A 27,241-nucleotide genomic window follows, 5' to 3' on the forward strand; every position below is an offset into this window, starting at 1 on the left:
ATGAATAAAGGTGTGCCATTATCTTTAAAGGTCAGTGCCATGAAGAACGATTACAAGTTATGGTATCACTTTTTGCAACTTGATTACTTCTAGTCAAATGCCTTAATGATGGAACAAGGGATTGAGCTATCTTACTTTATGTAATTGTTTTAAGGATGTCTATGAACATTGGTCAATTGGTGTTTAATAGTATTGTCCAAGCTACTTGCTTACCCCATTATGGACTTTGGTCTCTTTCATTCATCACAGGTTTATGCAAACGAGTGGGAGTGATATAGGACAAAAGTGAAGAAATCTTGCATCCCAAAGTTCCTCCTAATGCAAAATCATGAAAAGGTTTTATGCTAGTGAGCACTTTACTATCAGATGAAGGTCATCATCGACACCATAACATCCACCGTTGTAGCTGTACACTCAACATCTTTCAATGTCACCGTAGATGGAACACCTTAAACTTAGCATTGACCATTAGGCGGCGTGTACTTGTTCAATTGAACAATGATGAGAGCATATGTTTAGCACATTGGTATGGACATGGCCGCTTTTCTCACATTGTCAGATGATCCCACCATGAATGATTACAGTGAAGATAAGGAGGAAGAAGACTAGTGGCACTCATCAGCAAATTAGGGGAGTGTTCCCCTTTTTTACTTTTAGTAACATTGGGGACAATGTTCATTTTTTCAGCTTTGTTTTCTTCATCTTGCATTTATGTTTTTTAGATTTTAAGTTTAGTTCATTCTTTACCATTTAATTTTCTGCATATTTAAAGTCCTTGAGCTAAAATTAGTTATGCCAATTTTTTTTAATTTACCTATCCAATGATGAGAACCAAGTTATATTATTATCTTGATTCTTTGCAAATTTGAATATTGTTTGAGTATTAGGTTAAATTCTTATGTTAAACTTCATTGTTAGGATGAGATTTCCACAATTTGAGTAACATATCTTTTGTTTAGAATAATTATACATATCTAGAGAAGGTTTATGTGAATGTGAATTTTTGAATTATATATTGAGTTCTAGAATTTGTTTAATTCTCTCTCGAGGTGAAATCCTATGCTATACTTAGTTAAGGAAATGATTTAGGCCATTTTTGGGCCAATTGAGCCTTTTAAGCCACCTTGCTATATGTTTATCCCTAGAATAACCTTCTGAGCCTAATGTAACCTTTTTTTTTTGTTTAAACACATAATTATTTGCCTAGACCCTTACATAAAAGGTTCCAATTTTTGCATCCTTCACACGTAATTGCACAAGTCAATTTAGGAATTGTAATGAACTAGATAGTGAGAAAATGTAGTAAAACTGAAAAATGATTAAAAACTCAAAAGTATGGTTGTATTCATCTCACTAACCAATAAAAGAAATAAGTTTGGGGGTGTGATATTGAGAAAAAGAAAAAGAAAAAGGGAAGAAAAAGAAGAAAATGAATGAACTATTGAACAAAAAAAATTGATGATAAAAGGGTGTACTTGGTAAAGGAAAATAAAGCTCTAAATAGGTCTTAGAATGACTATGTGCTTAGGGTGATTTGAGCCATATATTTTCTCATATCCTACTTTTACCTTAGCCATACATTACCTGCTTGATAAACACCTATCAATCCTTAATTTAGTATTAGTCTGCATTAGTGGAGAAAAAGATGAATTGCATACCTATGGAACTCTAAGAAAGCAAACCTATGGAAATCGCGTTGGAAGAAGCTGGATTACTATAGTTCTACACAAGGTATCACGAAGGAATAAAGGCTGTAACCTTGAATTGGTCAAGGTTGCAATGCCAAAGGGACATCAAGGCATCATAGTAGACCAAAGACCAAATCACCACAGCACTGAGGAGAGCAAGGCTATGACACTGGTTGAAATTTCACCCTCATACATCCACCCGAGCACACGATGCCACGACACCAAGGAAAGCAACGCCACGGTGCCAAACAAATTTCCAAAAACTACTCTTGCAAGATTTTTTAAAACTAGGGTTTTTGAGAACTACAAAAATGGCCTTTTTAAGAGGTTTCGGAGTGGAGATAGAAAACCACTATTCTAGAGAAAATGAGGCTAAAAACAAAGCAATAAAGCAAAAGAATTGAAGGGAGAATTAGGATTTAAAAGATTCATCTATTAGTTTCTCTCTCTACTTTATTTTTCTCTTATTTTCTTTGACTTAGATTGATGATTGATATTCTTTGGATGATTTTTAAGTTTATATTATGAGCTAATTTAATTTTTCTAGGATTATGCTGGAACTCAACATGTAATTTGGATTTTAAATCTCTTTTTTACTTATTTTCAGTGGAATGTGAGTTGTTTATTCCAATTTTGTGTTTAATTCTTCTAATTGCTTGATCACCAATTAGATTGATTTGGATTTCTAACTATAACTTGATGAAAGGAGTTAAGATTAGGTCATAAATAAAATAACATGTGTTTAAATTCACTTAGTTGATTAGGTGATTTGATTTGTGTATAGGATAAACATATACCTATGTTTCGCATGTAGCCAAGATTAGAGCACAAACTTAATGAATCTATCTTCAGTTGAATTTATATAGACATGGAGTAAATTAATTTAGAAAGATATTTTTATGAGCACCTTAATAGAGACTTATAAATAACTTGGGACTTGAGGTTAGCAACTTAATCCATTGAAATAAGTTTAGAGAGAAAAAGAGGATTAAGATGTTTTAATTCAAATATTTTTATGAGCACCTCAATAGAGACTTGTAAATAACTTAGGACTTTAGGCTAGCAACTCAATCCATTAAAATCCTAGGCTTTTAATCATTTGTTTTTCTAGTGACTCTTGCCTTTCAACTATTAGTTTTAATTTGTTAGTTCAATTTTGCTTTTAATTAATCTTTTAATTTTGAATGCTTGGATAAAATTAGTTCGCCATAATTTTAGCACTTAGCTTATGTTGGTACAATTCACTGTGAGATTAAACACTCTATTTACCTTTATAATACTTGTTGCGATACATACACTTGCATGGAGAAATTTAGTGACAATAGTCTTTACCTTTTCTTTATTTTTCAAACATTGAGGACAATGTTTGATTTAAGTTTGAGGAGAGAGTTTATTTTTCTGGTGGTGGATATTCCATGGGAATTTAGGATTTAATTTATTTGCATGTTTATTTAAACTTTAAGTTAATTAAGATCATTTATCATTTAATTTTCATAATTATTGTTTGAAAATTTTAGGATCTAGAGTAATTAGTGTCAAATTTGTCAATGATGAATGTTTAGTTATCTTGTATCTTTAGCTCTTGGTGAATATGGATATTGTTTGGTTCATGCTTAATTATTTTGTTTAGTATCATTATTAGGAAATATATTGAGCACTATATCTTTTGCTTTGAATTATTGTGCATATCTAGAGAAGGTTTATATTGATGTGAAATTTAGATTATGTTAGGAATTCTAGAATTTGCTTGATTTTCTCTCGAGATGAAATCCTAGGTAATACTTAGTTAGGGAGATGATTTATGCCATCTTTAGACCATTTGAGCCTTTCAAGCCAACCTTGTTATATTTTATCCATTTTCTTTATTTAACCACATAATAATTGAGCCTAGTGTTAAAATAAAATTTTCAATTTTGCATCCCTCACTCCTAAGCATGTATATTGTTTTAGGAAATATATATTTAGCTCAATGCATAAAGTAGAGAAAATCAACGCACTACCTATAATACAAAGAAATAAGTTTATGGGTGTAAAACTGTGATGAAAGAAAAAAAAAGAATAAAGAGTGTTGAACAAAAAGAATAGTTTCAGATGAAAGAAGGAGTGTATGTGGAGACTGAAAATAGAGCTCTATATAGGTCCTAGAATAATTAAGTGCTTAAAGTGAATTGAGTCAAATTATTATCCTTTATCCTACCTTGACCTTAGCCATACATTACAAGCTTAACAAAGACCTATCGATCCCTAACTTAGTATTAGTCTACATTAGTGGAGAGAGAGATAAAAAGCAAACTTATGGAGTTTTAATACTAATTTGAATTTTGCATTGGCATAGAGTCATCTGAATATAACATAATATTCTTTGTAAAAGATTTCACACACACACAAAAATTCATTCAAGAATGGACTTGCAATTGAATTGAAACAAGAATTTGAATGATGTTTATATTTTGCCTTGAGTTGGAGATTTATAAATATACTTTTGAAGAAATTATGGAGATCATTGATTGGTGATTTTTGTCTTTTGTTAGTTTATTTATTTCGTCCGATTTCATCATTTAAATTGCTTTCGCTTTTGTTTAATTTTTCTTCTATGTTTGCTCAACGACTAGCAAAATATTAAGTTCGGGGGTTGATAACTCTATTTTATAGTGTTATTTGGTCTGAATTTCCAATATATTTATTTAAGTTATGGAGATTTAATTTAAATATTAGAAGTTTTAATCCATTTATTTTATTTTATTATATTATATTGGGTTCAACTAGGTTAAGTTCTATTATAATGTTTTATTTTAAGTTTAGTAATTATATAAATTAAGTTTTATGTTTTTTGTAGGTGTGCCTTGAAAAGAGAGCTTATTTGGTGAAAGAAATGCATTTTAGGTGCAGACTTCAACTACACATGTTGTGGTATTTCAAGCATACCTTTTGTTATAGAAGTCTAATGGATGTGATTCTAAAGCATTGAAAAGTTAAGAGAGAGAAAGCTACCATGTTTATGTTTATCATTTTTCCAAATTCAGCCTGAAAGATGGTCAAAAATCATGTTGAAGTCGAAGTAGTATAGCAGAGTCTGGATGTGCAATATAGAGCTTTGAGCCCTGCAACCACCATCAAATCAACACCATGGCACCCCGATTGAGAAAGACACCTCAAGGCCTATATGAGTCTTAGTGTTGTGGCCACCAAGCACCCAGTGCCATGGCACTTGGAAAACTTTGAAAAAAAAAACTTAGAAGTGCTCGACACCATGGCACCCACTAAAAAAAGAAGAATTTGTGAGCTACTTGACTTCTATTTGGCCTAGACCTTAAGCTCTATTTATTTCCCCTTGCAAAAGTACAAAAAAGCAAGAACAAAGCTAGGTTTTCTCAAAAAGAATAAGCATTGAAGCTAGCAAAGAAGCATGGAAAGCAGGGTAGATTGCAAATCAAAAGCGTGATAAATATTAAAGTTCTTTCTTTTCTTGTTATCTTTATACTTTCTTTTTTGATTTTGATGGTTAAATTTCTTTTTTGGATGATGTTAACATACATTATGTTGAACTAAGTTTCTAATCTAGAATCATAATTGAACCCATTGCGTAGTCTGAGTTTTTAATATTCTTTCTTGGTTATAATTAATAGTGTTTGAGTTGTTTATTTCAATACTATTCTTAATGTGTCTTATTGATTAGCTGCTAGTTAGATTGATTTGGAAACATAAACAGAACTGAGAGAGGGAGTTTAAAGTAAGTCTTGGATGAAATAACATATGTTCAATATCAATTGCATGAGATGATTGATTTGATTCACGTGTAGGGTAGGCATACACTTATATGTCATATATAACCAAGATTAGAGCCTGAACTTAATAAGTCTTTCTCAATTTCAATTTGCATAAACATATAGTAAATTGGTTAAGATAGATATATTTATAAAAAAAAAACTAGACAGAGACTTATAAATAAATTAGAATTCTAGGTTAACAAATTAAGCCTATCTAGTAAATAAAGAGATAATGGAAAAAACTTAGATGAAACATTGAAGGGATACAGTGGTTATAAACTTTTGATTAATTAATTCAACTTAAATTGTTACTTTTGTTTTCAGTTTTAGTTTTTATTTTATTTTTTTTAATTTTTTAGTAGTTTTAAATTTAGTTGTTTAAGGTAAGATTAAGTTGTTTTAATTTTAGTAATTAACAAAAAAATTTGGTTAATTCTCTACGGGAACGAACTTTACTTTTCACTATATTACTTGTTTACAATATGTGCACTTGCATGATAAAATCGACAACGTGCACCAAAAAATCATGAGATTGTTAATATCATTTATCCTACCTTGACCTTAACTATACATTACAAGCTTTATGGAGACCTAATGATCCTTAAGTTAGTATTAGTTTACATTAGTGGAGAGAGAGATGAAAATCAAACCTATAGATTTCTAATACTAATTCACAATTTTGCATTGCTATAAACTCATCCGAATAAGTATGAAGTTCTTTGTAAAAGTATTCACACATACAGAAATCCATTCAAGAATGAGCTTGCATTTGAATTGAAACATGAACTTGAATGATGCCTATATTTTATCTTCAGTTGAAGATTTATATTTATACTTTTTAGGAAATTATGGAGATCATTGAATTGGTGCTACTTATTTCTAGTTAGTTGGTTTATTTATAATTGCTTTCATGATTTAAGTTGTTTTCATTTTTGTTTTTCTTTTATGTTTTGCTTGAGGACTAGTAATCTTAAGTTTGAGAATGTGGTAACTTTATGATACGGAGTTATTTAGTCTTGGTTTTGGTTAATAATTTGCTATGTTCTTGAATTTTATCTTAAATTATTAGGTGTTTTTAGTTATTTATTTTAAGTTAAGTAAATTATGCTAGGTCAATTGAATTTAGATTATTTTATGTTAAGTTAGTTGTTGATTTGTCTAAGTATGGCTGCTATTGATTAAATTGTGTTTTGTAAGTGTGTTATGTTGAAGGACTTTTAATTGAACTAGGAGAGTGCATTATAGGTGCAAACTTCCACCACATATGTTGTACTACTTTGAGCATATCTCCCACAAACAAAGTCCAATTAACATGATTCTTAGACCACTAAAAATCTAAGAGGTAGAGCTACAACTTTCATGTTTACCAATTTACCCAATTCACCCAATTTTGCATTGAAATAGGAGAAAATCTTGTCAGAAGTCAAAATAGTGTAGTAGAGCTCAAAAATTTAAAAAACACATTTCGTGGCCACAGCCTTCACCACTTCGTGGATGCAACCCCCAACTACACCATCATGCTTTGGACCTTCAAGAGGTTCATGGCCGCAACCCACACCTGTCCATGGCCACGGTCACCAATAAAGAAATTTAAAAAAAAATAAAAGTCAAGCTTCGTGGTCATGGCCACCTAGCACCATGGTCGCATCCCCAAACATAGAGACTAGAATTTAAGTTGTTTTTTACTTTTATTCTCATTGGGTTTTGAAGACTATTTAAACCACCCTTCCAAAACACATTTAAGCAACAATTAAGCAAGGTTTTTCTGAAGAAAAAGAGACATTGAAGCTAGAATGAAAACAAGAAAGATTGCAAATCGAGAGCTTGATAAATATTAGAGTTCTTTCTTTTCTTATTATCTTTATACTTTCTTGTTTACTTTTGATGGTTAAATTTCTTGTTTTGGATTATGCTTTTAGTACTTATGTGGAACTAAATTTTTGATCAACAATTGCAATTAAACCCAATACGTAATTTGAATTTTTAATGTTCTTTCTTGCTTATGATTTATAATGTTTGAATTGTTTATTTCAATCCTATTCTTAAGTGTCTGATTGATTGGCCACCAATTAGATTAATTTGAAAACCTAAACATAACTGGATGAAGGAGTTTAAAGTAAGCCATGGATGAAATAGCTTATGTTCAATATCAATTACATGAGATAATTGATTTGATTTGCATGTAAGGTAGGAATACACTTACATGTCATATGTAGCCACTAATAGAGTCTAAGCTTAATGAATATTTCTTGATTTTGATTTGCATAGGAATATAGTAAATTGGTTAAGGAAGATATTTTTATAAAATCATCGGAAGAGACTTATAAATAAATTTAGAACTGTAGGTTAACAACTCAAGCCTATCTAGTAAGTAAAAAGGGAATAAAAGAGATTCATATAAAAAATTGAGTGGATAGTGTGGTTCTAGACTTTTGATTGATTGATTCTAGTTAAATTGCTATTTTTACTTTAACTTTTAAATTTTAGTTTTAGTTCTTTAATTTTCAATAGTTTAAATTTGGTTGTTTGGATAAAATTATGTTGTTTTAATTTTAATACTTAGCAAAACAAATTTGACAATTCTCCATGGAATGAACTTTACTTTCTATTATATTACTTGTTAATGATACGTGCACTTACATGGTAAATCTGACAACACTTGTCCCTTCTTATTCAAAAGTACTAAATAGTATAGGTTTTCACATACACATATAGTTTCGAAAAACCTCGTTCGAAAACATTGAATTTAGATTTAAAAATTTACATTCATAAAAGATAGCATTGAAATAATGTAAGTCAACAGTCAGATGACCATGCTTAATTTATACATATTAAAATACTTTAAAATAATGTATCTATTCACCTCGAAACTTGACCTCAACCAACACATAAACTAATGAACATTTCACTCCAATGAACTTCTTGGAGTTTCAATAGTACCTATAGCATTCAACCATTAACATAATCACTATGTAAACTATAAACCACGTATCTTGAAGCTAAACTAATATAAACCCAAACTTAATCTTGGTTAATCTAGCTTTCACAAAATCAAGTTAAACACTTAAACACTTAAATCTACCTTCCTCTTACCTTAGTGAGCTAGTAAAGATAGAAAATCAACTTGGAAGAACAAAACCAAGACAAACATGTAAACTGTAAAGAGATTGAAAATCAGAACTTGAAACCTAAGCTTTAAAGAGTTTAAAGGCTAAAAATCATACCTTTGTAGTTCCAGAAAGTCAAAATCAAGCTTGAATCCTTCAAAATTGGTATTTTTGGTGAAAGGTATTGAAAATGGCTTAGAAAGGCAGATTAAGGTTTTGAGTTTTTTACAGATGCCCTAAAGACATCATTTTTTAGGTGAAACAATTATTTGGCCCTTTTTATTTTTGTTTAAATAGTGACAATTGTCAATACTTTTTTTCAAGGTATCGATAGTTTTGGTTCTAAGTTTCAAGTATCGATATCTTTAAATAAAATATTAATACTTGTCCATCAAAATCCTTTTTAAAAGCTTTCTAGGTAATAAGTATTGATACCTTATTCATTGGTATTGATACTTTCTTTTCCAAAATGTAAAAATTAACTTGAAAACACATATTTTAACTCATCTCTCCCTATGGCTTATCAAATCAACTTAACAGTTCAAAACATAGGATTTTTCAAAGGTAAAAGTTCAAAATATTAGTTCAAACGAAGGAGTTTACCAGCTCACCTAAAAATTTAGCATTCTATTCTTTAATTAAAAGTTGAAGTTTCACAATAGGATTGGACTACATCTAGTTTCTAGTATTTATCCAATTTTTTCCTAGCTAGATCTTTGCATTAGAAAAATACAACAGTTTTGGTTTATTGATAAAGAGGATTGGGGTTGACTTTGTGAGAGGGATGCCAGTTTGAGTACACTTTTAGGGCTGCAAGAACTACTAGAGGCTTGGCTTCTTGTGAAGAAATGATGGTTTCTTGTGCAAGTGGCTAAGGCAAGGGAGTTTGCTGATGGCTATGGTTGGAAGTTCTATCCATGGTACCAAAAGCCACGGATGCACCATTTCCTTTTTCTTAACTTATTTTCTTTTTTTTTATAATTAATTTTCATATAATATAAAAGAAAATTTATAAACACATAAAAAATAAATTAAACTAAAAAATAAGGTCCCATTGTGCTTCATGGACCCTAAGAAAAATGTGGGGCTTAGTCCAATCCAAAAAAGAAAATTTAATGGGTCTTAAAGCCAAATTTTGAAAATAGTCTAATATAATTAAGGCCAATGATAAATTGGTTTAAAATGAAAATGGAATCAAGCCTAAAATGTCCTAAATTATATAGGCATAAGTTTAGTTCAAAAATTATGCACAAGGCAAATATAAGTCATAATATCCAAAAATATGCAAAAAAGTCTTTAAACTATTCAAATAAGTCATTATTCTTTTATTGCTTTCACTCAAGCTCTTACACTTTTATTTTGAACCAAATAAGCTTTTATATTTTTCTTTTAGGCAAAATAAGCCTTTATGCCTAATAGTTGTTGTTATATGCCTTTGAGCCAATTGGATTGGTCAAGGAATATATATTGTCATTTAATGCATATTTAATCGCATAACTATATGTCATAAAGGTTTTCCTTCATGTTAGTGTAATAATAAGGAGTTATTAAGTACTAATTAGATGAAGCCCATGGAACATAAAGGCCTTGCAAAAGAATTGTAAAGCTGTTACAATTATGAGATCACTATGCATTAAGGTCATGTTCCTAAATTGTTCCTGGTCATTGTATTGTCAAGACAAAGTATTAACAATGCTCAAAGACTAGTTCTTGTTAAGCTCTTTTACTTAAGAAGTAAGCAATCGATCTCATAAATAGAAGTATATAGGATACTTGAGGATGATATGTAGGTGCTTGTTAAAGAATAAGTTCATTGAACATGACTCGCTATGAGAACTTCATTTGGTATTTCACTCAAGTGTTTATGGCATTGTTCTCATGTGATAGTCATGCAGTCAGTCCTTGAACTTGAGACACCAGGTCATCTTGTATGGGGAATGATATACTTTGATTTCACCCATACAGATTTGGAGGTAACCAAATGCCTAAACAGGGTATTTTTGGGTATGCCATGAAGAATACGAAGGCGAATGAATAGTCAAGAGAGGATTCATCACCCCAAGTGATATGAAGGGATGTATCTCACTTATTCTCAATTTTTGATTAACTTATACAGAGCCTTTGGCCAAAGCATGATGAATTTGAGAAAAGTTAGTTTCCTAAATTCATAAGGTTAGTCATGAATTATGAGAACTAATATGGAATGTCATAAGTAGACACTGAGCCATGCTTAATGACATATCAAGGATATTTGATGAAAGAACCATATTACACTGAAAGGCTTATCACTAAAAGACTTTGTCAAATTTTTTAATTGACTTTCTAACATTTGGATGGTCATGATGTATTACTAGATATTGCTCATGATTTATAAATGTAAATCAATTATCAAATTGATATTTGATTAAGATTTATATTTATTGCCAACATGTTAGAAGCCTAATGGGTCACACGCATTAAGTGACATAATTAGGATTAAATAAGGATAATTAATTAAGTTGGACTTAATTTGAATAGACTAAAAGAAAGTGAAAAATTAATTAAGTTCACAGAGACTTAAGTAAATTAAAATATAACTGTTGTATTTAGGGTTACAACTTAGTTTGGCTCTATAAATATATTATGTAAGCAAATTAAAACTCTAAGCCTCCAGCCACTTCTCAGCCATTTCATAAAAGTAAGAAAAGAAAAAATTATTTTTTTATTCTGACAAAAAAAAGATTCGGCAAGAATTTTTAGTCTTTTTGTTTTAGAAAAAACTTGCTAACAGAAGTAAAAAATCTTAACTTTGAGAAAATCTTATTCTGTCACTGTGTGGATTACTGTTAAAGGCCAAACACTTGAGTGGCTGAAGATTTGAGAAATCTTAAAGGTCAAGATGCAAAGATTTCGGTTGCAGGATTTTAAACCGTCTTATTCTTTTTTCGAGTTTTTGTTCCATCACAAGCCTTTTAGATTTAATTGGCTCTTGATTACGATATATAAAGTAAGGTATGTAACTCTTAAACTTATGAGTGTTCATAATTAAATTAAAAAGTTACACGAAAAATACAAATATTAATCTTGTAGGATTTGGCTGTTTCTTTGATTAAATGCTAGTTTATTATTCTATTGTGTTATATTTTTAATTTATTTGATTATTTTTCACATTTGAGCATGTGATTGAATCCTAGCAATAGTTGTCTTAGTCAAAATGTCATTTGTCATTTTATATCATGTGATGCTGACATAACATATTGACATGTTACAATTAATGATGACATGTCATGTATACAAGTCATACTTGATGATGACTTATCATGTTAATACGGCACATAACATGCTCATGTAACATTTTTCACCCTCCATATAAAGTTACGTCAACGCCACATGAGTATAAAATGGTAAGTGGTATTTTGATTAATAACAATTAGTCAATCATTAGTCATTTGGGCTAATCGGATCCAAAATAAAAATATAGACTTATATGAAAATAAAAAAAAATAAAAACTTATTTAAAAGTTTTTGAATAGTTCAAAAGTTTTTTCGAGTAATATGTTTAAATAAAAGTAACAATAAATATTTTGGCACAAAATGGAATGTTTTCTGAGTTCTTTAGTGATGATGAGACTTGTGCCTTTGAAACCTATTTATTCGATTCTTGATTCTAACTTAAATTTCAAGTGATGACTTCAATTCTTGCCTTACCTTACATAAACTCTAAGTTTGGTTAAAATTTGATCATGTAGAAGTTAAGGGTGATACCATACCACTTACATGGGTGTATGTTAGGGAAGACTAAATCATTATAAATTACTTTGTACTGTCCATTGTCCACTTCATTCTCTCCTTAATTTAGAAATTTTCATAATTCCTTTATTAAGAGCCTCTTTGGCCTAGTTTTTTTATCTCAAAAACTACTATGAAGTTTTTATAAAAAATAATACCTTTTAAAATTAAGCTAAAACTGTTTGGTAAGCTGTTTGCAAAATAAATTATATAAACTCTAATTTTCATTAAAATTACCATAAAAGGTATTCATGTCATTTTCAATCACCTAATAAACCATAGCCGAACAAGTCTACTTTGAGTTTATATACAATTTTAGATGTTAAATTCAAAGAAATCCTTACAAAAATAGAACAGCTTTAAAACTTTATATAGTAGTAATAGTATTAGATTTTTGTTGATCTAGCAGGCAATTGGACCATGATGCTTCAATTCACCATGAAAAAAAAAAAGAGAGAAAGTAATGTATTTGACATTAAAATCCTTTTGATGAAGAAGAGAGAAAACCTTTAAATAGTACTTGAATGTAATTTTGAATTTTGGGTCTTTTTTTCCCTTTATCTTTATAAGAACAAAAAAATCTCAAATTTTGCTATTTTTTTATTGAATCTTTTTTCTTTTTTCTATTTGTCTTTGTGGAAAGAGTTGGAAGAGAGAGAGATCACGATTTGCGTTGAAAAAAGATGATTTGTAGGGAAAGGGAGATCAATTGAGATAGAAGGGTATTTCTTGAAAAGCTCGCATGTTTTTAAAAGAAGAGAAGAGAAGGCTCTTATCTGGAATTTTTCTTTAAACTCTTTTTTTTAATGTTATTTATTAAAAAAAATTTTAAAATTTTAAGAGCTCAAAATTCTTTTTAACTTAACTTCTATTTTTAAAAGATAGATAAACTAAAAAAAAATCAAACCAAATAGGCACTAAGTGTTATTCACCCCAACACTACTTTGCTGGGACCAACAAATTTATGATGTGGAAATGGTACTAATTAGTAATTATCATGAGGATAACAAATAATTTATTATTATTATTTTCATTAATGACCATATTCATTATTCAAAACCTGTTAGAAATATAGGTATAGATATAGATATAGATATAGATATAGATAGATTAGTTATGATATAATTAGTGTACATTTAATTATTTGTTTATTTTTAATCAATTATGCGATTTTTTTAATTTTTTTCTTTTGCTTATAAATTATACTAGTCGTCAAAAGCAAAAATCAAGTAGCAAAAGATGAAACCTAAATGGAAGAAGGAAGAAGTTCTGTACCACAAGAGAGTTTGCAAGAAGAATAAATTGAATTTCTTATCATGATTAATATTGCGTTGGCCAAAAGTGGCTTCTCTTTCACAAGGGTGGAAAATTCAGCAGATTACAGGCGTGTGTTCGTTTATTTATCCAATTACTGCTTAGACGCGTGCCTGCTTGGTTTGGCAAGTGTTGAAAAAGGTGCTGAGAAAGTAAGTGAAGGGGGAGGATGTTTGTCCTTTCCCTTTAGTGTGACCAAACATATTTAATAGTTGCATGTACAAAAGTGCACTTGGTTAAAAAAACAAAAAGAACCAGAGAAAAGAGGTTAGACATCACTGTCAAAGCCATCAAATGAGTGGGTGGGAAGGGTGGCCATTAGTGTCACCACTTTATCAGCCATGCTCTAATCATAACTCATCGTCAACAATTCTGATTAAGAAAAGTTCATAAATAAGCGAGGGTTTTAGGGTTCTGAAGCCTTTGCTTGTTGCGTGAGGCTGAGAAAACATAAGATCTTCCATCTCTCCTCTCTGACCAAATTCTGCCACTCCTAGCAGAAACATCAAACAGTTTTCAGGGACCAAGTTATTGTTTCCTCTCTCATCTTTACATTTCGATTCCTTTCCGACATCTTCAATCCCCAATCCTTTAGCATAAGTCCAAAAGCCCGTTAAGCGAGTTTCCCGATGTCTTCAGAAGTTGCAATTCAATGCTTGCTTGTTTCTTTTGTTTTTTTCCGCGCTTCCGGCGGTATCGTCTGAAGCAGGACACTGGTTACTCCTCAATTCCTTTTTCTCCTTACAATGTTTTGAGCCTCTATTGAATAACCCACCATTTTTGTCATTTTTCTAAGCCTAAGATTAGGCGAGTTAATTAAAGACATAAATTGCTAAGAAATTTGGATTCTGGATTTGTTCGTATTTTAATGGGTGGTATTTCTTTTTTCCTTCTTTTTTTTTTTGGATTTGGTGGTCGTATTGTGCTATGGGATCTGTTGAATGAAATGGCAGAGTTATTGGGGATCAGCAGCAGCATCAGTGCTATCAATTAGCATTAGCCTTCAGAATGGTGGCAGTTACAGATGAGCAACAACAAGAACTGCGAGAGTGAAAAGAAGCTAAAAAGCAGAGATTTTGAGTGCTACAAGAAAATTGCAACAAATTCTGACACTCCGGAAGACCGAAAATCTTAGAGTAAGAACGCAGTCGTCATCACCGCCCACTAAGCCTTATCCATCAAATTACCCATTCCACGCCACAAGAAAGAAACAAGAGAAATTCCAGGCACACATACCCATCATGAATAGCTTCAGCTTCTCCAAAATTTACAACTTCAAGAACAAGGCATAGATCCCACCCAACAAACAGTCCTACCCCAAACCATAGAATATACAAAGGTATAGAGAGAGAATGGGAATGAAGAGCGTTGGAGGAGAAATAGTTCAAGTCCAAGGAGGCCACATTATTCGATCCACAGGACGCAAAGACCGCCATAGCAAGGTCTATACGGTAAAAGGTCCTAGAGATCGCAGGGTCCGGTTATCAGCCCACACTGCGATTCAATTCTATGACGTTCAAGACAGGCTAGGCTATGACAGACCCAGCAAAGCAGTAGACTGGCTCATCAAGAAAGCCAAGTCAGCTATCGACAAGCTTGCTGAGCTACCACCATGGCACCCAAATACTAACACTTGTACTGCTGTGGAAACTGATGAGCCTAATGCTTGCTCTGGTGAAATGGCTATAGCAGAGCAATCAGAATCGTCTGGATACAATTATCAGCTTAGGCAGTTCGACAATAACCCAAACAATGATTCTTCTTTCGGTGCACAACAACTTGGGAACGACGCCATTGCTGATACCCTGAAATCTTTCTTTCCCACTAGCACCACTGCTTCTTCAATCAATTTTCCAAGCTACCCACCTGATTTAATCTCAAAAACAAGGATCCCCACCGAAGATCTCGGCCTATCTCTTCACTCATTTCAAGACCCAGGTCTAATTCACAGCCATTCTCAGGGAGACACAAGGCATACGCCATCAACCGGTCAGACCCTTTTTGCGGGCTCAGCTCAAGTAGGGTTTGAGACCAATTTTCAGCGAATGGTAGCTTGGAGTACGAACACCAGTGGAGAAGATACCAGTGCTGACTTTGTCTTCAACTCGCTGCCATTGGCACAGCAACAAGCATTGGTAGGGCAAGGCTCAACATTTTCTCAAAGGGGACCCCTTCAGTCCAGTTTTTTAGAATCCGTTCGCACTTGCGATGATTTGCCGGTTGCTTCCACAGACCATCATAAAAGACAGGAAATTCACGAAGCATCCATATTTGGGAGCCGATTTGCATCTGATGGATTGCCAAGGTTTAGCATTCGGCCACTAATTCATGGAGAGGAGGAGCATAGTTCTGTTTCAAATAGACCATCTTCTTCTCCCAATTCTTACTGCTGATTGGAGAACCGAGCATCTCCCTTTTTCATAGGTACTTTCTGTTGTTCTTAGAATTATCTGCTTTTGCACCAATTCTGCTTGTTTCCATGAAAACATTTTCAAGCAAATCTCCCCTTCCCCACCCCTTTTAAAAGGAAAAACAAAACAAAACAAAACAATTAGCAAGTAGCCTTTTTGTTTCCGTTGAATTTTGTACCATCGACCGTGGTAAATGATGTTCCGGTGAATCGAAGAAGAGGCGATTCCGTTCAATTCAGTTGTTTAGCATTGGAAGTTGGAATCTTATCGGTTGAAACCCCTTTTTATGGTTTTATTTGGTTTGCATTAATTCTCTGTTCGTTCGGAATTGATGTTGTATGTGTGTCTTAGGTGGCTCAACTTTTGTTTCAAGAGAACCGGAGTCCCCTTAGGTTGAATTTGGTTTATAATATTAGAATATGGCACACCCACTAGTGGGTTGGTATTTTCTTTCAAATTTATGTTATAAGAAAAATACTAAACAATCCATAATTTTATATTTATAATAATATTATTAATTTATTTTTATGTAATTTCATTAATTGATTAGTGTTACTTGACTTGTAACACCAAACTTAGTATTGACTCCATATATACTCAAATGGTAGATAGGACTTATGTGTCCAATTATAAACATAATTTTGGGACGGAGGAAGATAAAACAATATCAAAGAGCATATCATTATTACTTTTCTTTATTTTTTTTATACATAACTATATGTTTTCATCTCTTTATTCCCCCAGTCTCTAAGACTGTGTGTTCTTTAAAATATAAAGGATATATTATGATATGTGAAATTGGGTGTGAATGTTTTAGTCATCTTAGTAAAGGATACATGAAAAACAAGATAAACATATGATAATTTATTCATCAAACTTGTCTTATTCGATTTTATGTATAATCCCATCAACATATGCAAATTAATTTCCTTGCATAAATACTGGTTAATTCTCAGGCTGAGGGTGTTTTTGTTAAGTTGCTATTATAAATTGTATATTGTTCGAGAAAAATTGACTATATCCAGGAGTTGCCATTAGCTTCAACTGAATTTGGTGACGAAAAAAGCTATCATTTGTTTAATATTTTTTTAAAAAAAAAGGTTATTTGATTTTAGGGTTAATATAAAAGTAGGCAATAATTAAAACTCATATAAACAAATGACTTTCTTGATTATTTTCAATTTCTTGGATTTTCTCAATCTTTATTTACTAGTGGATTTAAAAAATCTTGATGATTTAGAGAATTTGAAATCCATCTACTTATACCATCTCAAATATATTCGTGCATTGAATGTTAACTAAATTTTAAATAATATGTACCATCACCCTTCAGAATTTATGTAACAAACCAAATAGTACAAGTCATTCTCCCAATTTCATCTTCCCAAAAACTTAGCATTAATTTATTTTCTATCTTAATAATAAGTAGTTTGAAAAATCTATCTATTATGATAGTTTGGAGTGCGTCGTGTTAGAAAGGGATGAATAGCACTTTAAATATATTTAAATATTAAGAATTTATTGAAATGAGTTTGAAAGATAAAGGTAAATAAACAATGGAAACAAATCATCAAGAAGAAGCGGAGAGAAGTGAAAAATACCTTGTGATGGAAACAAGTTGGCTGATCTAATGACCTTATTCAAGTCTTTGGTTAATGGTTTGGGTTCTTTCCCATGCTTTTGGCTGCTGTTTCCTTTGCCTCTATGATGTTCTTGTTGTATTTTCTCGTTTCTTTGATTTTTGTTGGTTGTGCTCTGACTCTGTTTCTTGGGTTGCTATCCTTCTTTCTTCCCATTGTGTCTATTCTCTAGCAAGATTGTCTCTTTGGTTCTGATTGTTATGTACAGTTCTGTATGATGCTTTGCATCTGGTTTCTATAATATATTTGATGCTATTCAAACAAAAAAAAAATCCAAATCAATTTGTAGTGGTTGGATTTGCTTGACTTATATTCACTACCTTAATAGTTATGATTAATGATTTCGACACTTAACTTTGCTAAACTAGTGAATTTAACAGCCTCAATCAAACTTTTACAAGGTAAACTATCCCACACTCCAAAACTCAATTTTCAAACTCAAAAGAACATTTTCCTCACTCAATCACACTACTTACAACTCAAACAATGTGTAACTGATCTATGTACATCAATACCGCTTAAGCAGATTTACAAGGAAGAATACAAGTGAGCAATGTGAACTAGAAGAGAACCCCTTTTGATTTTCAGCTCAAAGCCTCTTAGTTGGATGTTCTCCTTGTTGTATATGATCCTTTTAGTTCTTTATATGGCTTGAATTCAAGTTCTAGCCATTTGGGAGGAATCTGCCCATTGGAACTATCAGAATTTACAACATGGATCTAGTTCACATGACTTTTTTAATTGGTTAATTCATGAGAAAAGCTAGTTAACTAGTTGATACTTCATTTTGATAATTAACTAACTTCTACCTTAATTGATTAAACTTCTTTGGTGCCTAAACCAAAGTTAAACTATAATCTTTAATCGATTAACTTACAACATTAATTGAATAAAGTGGCTTTCAATCATCCTTGAAATTTCTTTGGTTAATCAATTAAACCATTTTCCATCGTAGATTAATAGTGAACCTTCTGTTACCTAGAGTTCTTTGGATTGTGATTAATCAATTAACTTTGCTTGTTAACTGATTAAACATTCCTAACTTAGTATTTTCTCACCCTTTTTCAGAATTAAATGTATTTTAAACTTACGGTATTCTTGTCAAATGATATTTAAATCTAAGAAACAATGCCTATAGATTTAAGCACAATTGTTATGCTCGAGAATGGGAATGTTCTATTATAATAAAAAATAATATGGAGTCAACAATTTCTCAAAAGACGATAAGAAAACTGTCCTTTGTTTAAAGTGTAATGTCTAATAAATATATAAACTTCAAATAAATATTTGCATGTCAATGCAAAATAATCAATGTGTATCCAAGTAAGATTCACCACAAAAAGGGGGACTTTTACCAATAGATCAACTTTCGTTGGTAAATTTCTATTGACGAATACTGATCACTTTTCGACTACACTGTTGTTAACAAAATATTAATGGAATATCGATGGAAACCGACAAAATTTGCTGATGTTGTGCTTCCTTCAATATAGGGTTGGCAAATGATTGGCATGTAATGATAAGCGAACGCAATGAATTCCTACAAACCACCTCCGTTGGTATTGTTTATCTTTGACGAAATGTAGCGACGGTATACCAATGGACTTGCGTGTTAGTATGTATCCTACATTGCCAAAGTAATTACTGACAAGTTGCAATGTCAATATGTATCCCACATTGCTAGCAAAATTACTGACAGATAAATTGTCAGTAATTAAATTTTTAAATATTGACGAAATGTTTGTCAGTAACTTGAATATATTAACAGTCTGCTCGAGTTTCCCTCATTTTCCCATCGCCACTTCGCTCTTTACTCTCTCTCTCACTCTCTCTGCATTCTCTCTTCATCTTCGTCCATTAAGCATCCCTGTCATTGACCCACTCCTCCCCTGTGTTGACCCACCCCACCCACCATCAATTGAGAATCCAAGTCGCTATGGTAATTTCTTACTTGTATTATTTCTAATACTACATCTCCTTATGTTTTAATTTTTGCAATGGATCGATGGATGCTAATTAGGGATTTATGCAATGAATACTTGCAAGTCTTAGAAATTTTATTAAATTGTTGCAATTTCTCCTTCCGATCTATCAATACTTGGAATTCATGTCTTGAAAAGGAATGTGGGTCCCTTTTATGTACTTTGGCAGGGTCAAGTCAAGTCTCTATTGGGTTTAAATTCTAATAAGAATTCATAAACTTTGATCATTGATGTTTAATAAGTTGAAATTTTTGTCACATTAAGTTTAATCATGAATTTGTTCAAGCATTTTCCTTCATTAATTCATCTTATTCTAGGAAAAAGATAAGCCTATGTGTTAAATAACAATGTAATTCCAATAGGGGGTTAACTTGGAATCTTTGAAACTTTTTGCTATTTTGAAGATGGTAAGTATGTAAGTTCTTGAAAACCTTTTTGAGAAATTTATAACACAAATGAACTCTTGTAAAAATCACTTTTCAGCAAACTAAGATTAAGAGAGTAAAGAGAAAAGCTTGCACAAGTAATTTTATAGAGGTTCAACCTTTGCCTACATCATCTGCCTTAGCAAGTTAAGGAGTTTGAATCCATTAAGAAGAAGTGCCTTTTGAAGGTCAAAGAACAACCTTTTCAATGAATTAGGTTTAACCAGTAAGCATTCTAACTAGAAATTATTGATACCTTTGGTAAAAGTATCGACACGTTGATTGCAAAATTGATAAATTTCACCCTGTTTAAGAAGTTTCAAGTTCGTTTGTGCTTGTATATACTCTCCTTAACCCTTAAAAGGCCTTTTTAGTCCTTTGGATGATATTTGTGATGCATGAGTTCACGTTCGATGAATCATTGAGTTTTGAAGCAATTGTACATATTCGATAAAATATATTTTTTAAAACACTCTTTTGTTTAGTTTGTTCCCCCTCCTTGTTTTTGCTCATTGAGAATTTTTATCTCACCACATGTAAATTCTTTTTTTTTTTAGATGAGTAGATTTTTAGTTGGTATCTATTGAGAGTCACTCTTTTATTACTTTTGGTTGATTATCAAGGCTCTTTACATGGTTATGGTTACCCTATTATGTTACTTTGCCAGTCTAGTCTTTTAATAGTTGGTTTGTAAATATTGATGGCGTTTGAGTTTGGACAAAGTAAGGCTAGAGATATTGTCTCCCATGCTTTGATTAATTGGTCGTGGTGGATAACTTGTTTGGAGGCTTGCTTGGGTCTTAATGAGCCATACCCATGTAAGCTTTTGTGTCAGTTGACAATTGGCACCAAGATTTTAAATTGATTTTTCTCACTTGAGCTTTCAAAATGATCATTCTCTTCCTTAAATGTGTTTGAGCTTTGTAACTAATAAGTCAATTTACTTGGTATGCTTAATGTCCTTTTAGAAATAAAGAGCTGTTACTAGTGTTTTATAAATTGATATAATGGGCTTTAAAATGATTACATCCCTCATAATTGATTTTGTGCTTATTCGCTTTTACAAAGGGGTAGCTTTTACTTTTATCTCTCAATTGGTATATTGAGCCTTATATTGATTTTTATATCAATTAGTATATTGAGCTTTTACTTATGTGAGGTTTATATTGATCATATGTTTCAAAATTGGTGTAAATGTTTATTGTGTTTATTGAATACTTATTTGTTTTCTAACAAATGGTATGTTCTTTGTTGCACTTATCACGATTGCAAATTGTACCTCTTTTTCTATCTTCTTGTTTTATATAACAATATGGGGAGAGAGTTATTGAGAAAGTTTGCATCTTCAAAAATGAATTATTGCATTTACAAAATGGAATTATTTACGTTGTAGTTTTGAACCTTGCAACTATTGAGAAGGAGTTTTCAAATCTTTCAAAACTCTTTATCCCTTATCATAGTTTTCTTAAAATGCTAAACATTTCAAAGTACTCAATGATTAAATTGAGGGGAAGTATTTCTACAAGCAAATTTTGCTCAAAGTTTTGTTATATCAAAAAGGAAGAGATTCATAGCTTTATTAGTTTTAAAGTAATTATAGTTTTGAAATGACAAAAATAGTCAAAATTACTTGAATGAGTTTTAGAATTGCTTGAATAAGTTTTAAAATTGCTTGAATAAGTTTTGAACTTGTTTAAATATGTTTTAAACCTCTACATTTGCTTTTGAATTGTCCTTATATTTGGCATCAAATTGGGTTAAGAAAGAAGCATTTTCTATGTTTTAAACTACAAGTATCAATAACTTGGTATTAGGTATTAATACATTTTACACAGAATACTTCTAGATGCTAAGTATGGATACCTACCTTAAAGGTATGGATACTTGCCTTAAAAGTATCAATACCAAGTGCAAAATATTGATACCTTTACCATGGTATCAATCATAATGAATGAGGTATTGACACTTAGGGTCTAGAACTAACTATTAGATAAGGAAATCAAAGAAAAAATGACTAATTTCTTCACCAAACCTTCTACTACTATAAAAAAGACTTCTAGAACATATTTTAAAGGTTAGAAGAGTGGAGAAAAGCATCAAATCATCAAGTATCAAATCCAATGAAGAAAAAGAAAAGAAAGAAAGAAAAACCAAGTTAGAGTAGTAATTTAGATTCTTCCACTTAGCTTTTAAGCTATATTTGAACTTCAAATTCTTAGTGCTTTCATTCCTATTCATTGTATACACCTTTGTACCAATCGTGCTCTTCCAACTTTGTTAATGCAACAAGCTCAATATGTGAAGTCCAATAAGGGGTGAATTGGCTTCTTTTAAATTCTTTGCAAATTTAATGAAAATAAAATTTTTTGTGTCTCTTTAAAAAACAATTTGAGCAGTGAAAGCTTTTGTTTAAATCAAGTTTAAAATATTAAGAACTTCGAAAAGAAAAGAAGAGATAAGAACATAAGTATTTTTATAGAGGTTAGGCTTCTTTACCTACATCCTTTCCCTTAGCTCACAAAAGAGTTTTGAATCCACTATCACAAAAGCCTTTTCACATTATAGAACAACCTTTACAATAATCTTTTCATGGATAAGATTTAACCTTTCTACCTTTTCATTTTGTTTAGATATAACCAAACACTACTACCTTTTAGTGGTTAAGGTATACACTTGAGATGCTTACAGAAATGAAGTGTAAAGAGCTGAGATGCCTTGTAAAAAGTGATTAGCTAAGTGGATACAAAAGCTTCTCAAATGCGTACAAAAAGTAGATAGAACTTAAAGCTTTATTGAATAGAAGAGAGAAGAAATTTAAAACTTGTGAAAAAGAAAATAGTGATTTTGAATTGTTAGAGTGATTCTCTTTCTTTTGGAATATTTTCTGCAGCTTTTCATAGTCATAAATGTTCTGGAGACCTCATTTTATACCCTTAAAACAAATAAGAGTCATTAGGTCTTCATTTAATGCAAAAATAGCTGTTGGACATACCTGTTAGACAAAAGTTCATGATACTTGGCTTGAGGTTTTCATACTTTTTGTCTGAAAATTTCCAAGTCTCGATACTTTCAATAGAAGTCTCGTTACTTGCTTCAAATTGCCTTTCTCTCTTTGAGTGATGTCTCGATACTTCTCCATAGGTCTCAGTACTTGTTTCTTTGTTTCCATTAGTTAGCTCTCAAGGTAACTCGTGTCTCCATATGCCAGGGACAAGTCTTAATACTTTTTGATATATTTCTGTCCAATGTGTTTTGCTTGGTCAAGTCTCGATATTAAAAGGCCAACTCTTGATACTTTCGGGTTTTTTTTTTTTATTAAATGAGCTTTGCTTGGTCAAGTCTCAATACTTCAAGGTCATGTTTTGATACTTTTTGTCTTTTTGTCTACCATATTAGCTTTGCCTAGTCAAGTTTCAATACTTCAAAGGCATGTCTTGATACTTAACACTTGAGCCTTTGTTAATTTTCTCCCAGATTGGCTAGGTCTCAATACTTTTATAGGAAGTCTCAATGCCTGCCTTGAGAGCTTGTTTTAAGGTCTTTTTAAGCTTTTCAAATTGTCAAACAATTAGCCAAAATTTCATATAGAAATACAAGAAGTTTAAAAGTGTTTTAAACGTCTTCAATTTGCATTCTTGATCATTTGATTTTGTCATTTCAAAATAGGATCAATTGTATGCTACCAAACTTTGTACTTACTTAGCAAAACCCACCTTCTATAGGTATGTTGGCTTCAATCTTGTAAAAGAGAAAAGGGTTATACCTTAAACTTCAAAAGGTAGTATTTAAAGGTTGTGCTTGAACCTTGAAAAGGCATTGGTTGTGCTTGATCCTTGAAAAGGCAATGGTTATCCTTGAACCTTTAAAAGACATTGTATTGAATTTATTCAAAAGTGAATTAAACTCCGTAGCTTGTTAAAGAAGAGGACATAGGCACCAAATAAAGGCTGAATTGTTAGCTTTAAAATTAATAGCTTTGATTATGACAAAATGATCAAATTTGCTTGAACATTATTTGAGTAATCCTTGACAATTTCTTGAAATGATTTAACTCCCATACATTTGTTCTTACATTGACACAAGCTTGACTTTTGAAGTTATTGAGCTATATCTATATGCTTATACGATTTAGCTGTATCAGTGCTTATGATTCTCATTCATTAAGTCAAATTTAAAGATTAAAAGAAAATCTGGATGCACTCATTAAAGGGGAGTTTTGAATATCTTGTTTAATTATGAAAAAGAAAACGAAAGAAAAAAGACTAAGTTAAATAGAGTTTAATAGGTCTTCATGTTTAATTTATTTGTGTGATGCTTAGTTATGGTTTTTTGAATATTATGTGCTAGTTATTATAGATATTCAATATATCTTGATAGCTATTGTGGATATTATATATCTTGTTTAGCTAATGTGGATATTATAAATATTTTATTGCAACTCTTTAAAGAAAACTAGATGTATTCACTAAAGGGGAGCACCTTATTATACATAAAGGTTTGAAGAATTCGTATTGAACATAGACATTGCACTCTTAATTTAGGAGTGTTTTGTCACCATAAAAAATAAGAGATAGAGAATGTTAACTCTATATGTTTTTTATGATAGCAAAATATTCCCATTCATTGGTGTCTAATTATATTATTTAAGTGTGTAGGAGAAAGCTTAAATTCATCAATATATTAGGTATCTGAAAGCAAGTCAAGATGCTTGTTCAGTTGCAAGATGGGTTAATTGGTTAAACAAGCAAAGAAGAAAGAGCTTTAATGAAGATAGATTAGTCTTAACTAATTAATACAAATATTTAATCAATTAAAGCAATTCAGGGCACTACATTAGGGACAAATAGACAAGTCATAACTGGTTAACACAAGGTTTAATCAGTTAAGTGGGTATTGGATGCAAACAAAAGCCTCTTAATGGGTTAATCAAGGGAGTTAGTTTGTTAAAATTCAAAAGTGAAGATCCAAATAAAGGCAGTCAAATTTGTGAATAACAATTCAAGAAGTCTCGAATGACTAACATATCTCATGGATGTTGAAAGGAAATATAAGATTAGCGTTACCAAGCTAAGAGAAAAATTAATCAAATAAAGAAAAGTTGGTGAAGTTGGTTGCTTTAGAAACAGTAAGCTCTTAATCGATTAAAGTCTTTCTTAACCGATTAACAGAGTAAAGAAGACTACGAGGTATAAAAGATTTAATCAACTAAGAAGTATGGTTAACCAACTTAAAGCCCATTGTCATAAAATTTGAATATAAGTAAAAAAGGATAAAATAATGTTAAAAAATGGCTAGTCTCTGTTTGTAATGGCCAAAAGTGAATTTTTAAGTATTTAAAGCCTCTCCAATAGTCAAAAATCATATATAGAAGCCATCCAAAGTGAGTTTGAGCTTAGAAGATCAAAAACCTTCTCTTTACACTTGTATTTCACTCTTATCCTTTGAAAAAGTATTTAAGCTTAACTTTGTACATCTTATATTAGTTAGGTGATTAATTATACTTCATTTTTTCTCTATTTCTTGTTTACTTAAAGTGTGAGAAAACTTTAAGGGGTAGATCAAGCTTGTGTTAGCTTGGTTATTGTTATAGGTCCTAAGTTAGCCTTCGAAAGTTAGTTTTGGTTTTAGTTGATCTTGAGAAAAATCATTGTTAAAGGTTGTGGTTGAGCCTGTGAAAAAGCATTGTAAAAGCTTGGGAAATTGACTGATTTTAGTGAATCTGTTTGAGAATCCTTGATTGGGAGATCAAGGTAGTGAATTTTTATCAAAAGGGCCAAACCACTATAAATCATTGTGTTTTGTCTACTTTCTTTTATTTTATTCTTACTCTTAGCAATTAAATCATTCCTCCAGCAAGCTTTAATCTTCCATTTTCAAATTCCTTTAATCAACTCTTTACTTGGAAAGAATTTTCATGTCATTCCAAAAGTTCTATTCAACCCCCCTCTAGCACACTTTTTAGGACCAACAAGAACCTTTATAAATTCCTTGTGCATTTTCTCTTTACTCCCCATTATTTATATTTGTACATTTTACTTTACTTTGAAGTGTTTTAAAAATTTGTTCTTAACTTGTTTATTCTTTAATTTACTTTTCAAATCACTTTTGGCACAGTTTTAAGTTTGTGAAAATTGTTTCTTGCTTGCTTTCATTGGAAATTTACTTTTGAGAAAAGAACTTTTACAAATCCAATTCACTCCCACTCTTGGATATATATTTTCTCATTATTTTTAAGCTAACATTTCTAATAAAAACAACTTAATTTCATATCTTTGATTAAGATTGAGGTTTACTTTTCCCTATGGTTTATATGAAAAACTCTTCCCATTTTGGTTTATCTCCCTCCAGTATCTGCTTATTAAGTTTTTATGGCTCACACATGTAAATTCTATTTCAGATCAATAAGTAGCTTGGTTACCTTATCGTGGAGAAAAGCTCCAAGTCTTTTTTTGGTAAGTGTCTAAGGAAGCTTATTAAAGCCTAAGGTGTCGAGTCATGTTCCGTTGATGACTCTATCTTATTTACTTATGTTAATATGATATTGTACACTTTTATGTTATGTAGCCATGGATTGGCATTATACTTGGCACGGATATTTAATTTTAACGAATGTGATGACTTGTAAGCCTATATGAGCACATAGATTGTGCATATGAATGTTAATAAGAATGAATATATGAAACCACATATGAAATTGTTAATAATGATCAAATGAAATTATATCTACACATTATGTTGTTGAATTCCATAATTGTGAGATAGTACCCATAATTAAGTGTATGAATGACTCTATGATAATGATGTGTATGTGATTGATTAGAGAAAGGCTTTCTTGGGTTTAGTGGGCTTGCTCTACTTGGTCCTTGTGCCAGTCATGGCTTGGAATTGCGTTAAGACATAAGGTACAGTGAAATAAGGACAACAGGAAGTATTTGTATATGGAGCTAATTGCAATGAAGAACTAATATTTGGTGAGAAAAACTATCTAAATTCAAGGATAAATTTGGTAATTATTTTTAAATAACAATAATTATTTACATTTACCACTTTGGAAATAATTATCTAAATAAAATATAATAATAATATATGTTAAAAGAATTAAATCTAAAATATGACTAGATTCATTCTTATCTCTTAAA

General features: G+C 31.2%; 1 pseudogene across 2 annotated transcripts; it reads left to right on the forward strand.

The window, feature by feature from the left end:
- Positions 1 to 13,999: 13,999 nt before the first annotated feature.
- LOC110413736 (transcription factor TCP4 pseudogene) lies at positions 14,000 to 26,727 on the forward strand (annotated as a pseudogene). 2 transcript variants are annotated; one of them, XR_016351080.1, is made up of 3 exons: positions 14,000 to 14,360; positions 14,598 to 16,068; positions 26,500 to 26,727. The product of XR_016351080.1 is annotated as a transcription factor TCP4 pseudogene, transcript variant X2 (transcript). The 2 variants fall into 2 exon arrangements; XR_016351079.1 differs by lacking the exon at positions 26,500 to 26,727 and having other exon boundaries at positions 14,598 to 16,310.
- The last annotated feature ends 514 nt before the right edge of the window (positions 26,728 to 27,241 follow it).

This window comes from Theobroma umbraticum, unplaced genomic scaffold (genome assembly GCF_002168275.2).
Source record: "Theobroma umbraticum cultivar Fairchild unplaced genomic scaffold, ASM216827v3 scaffold_4.1, whole genome shotgun sequence".
In the NCBI taxonomy this organism is placed as follows: domain Eukaryota; kingdom Viridiplantae; phylum Streptophyta; class Magnoliopsida; order Malvales; family Malvaceae; genus Theobroma; species Theobroma umbraticum.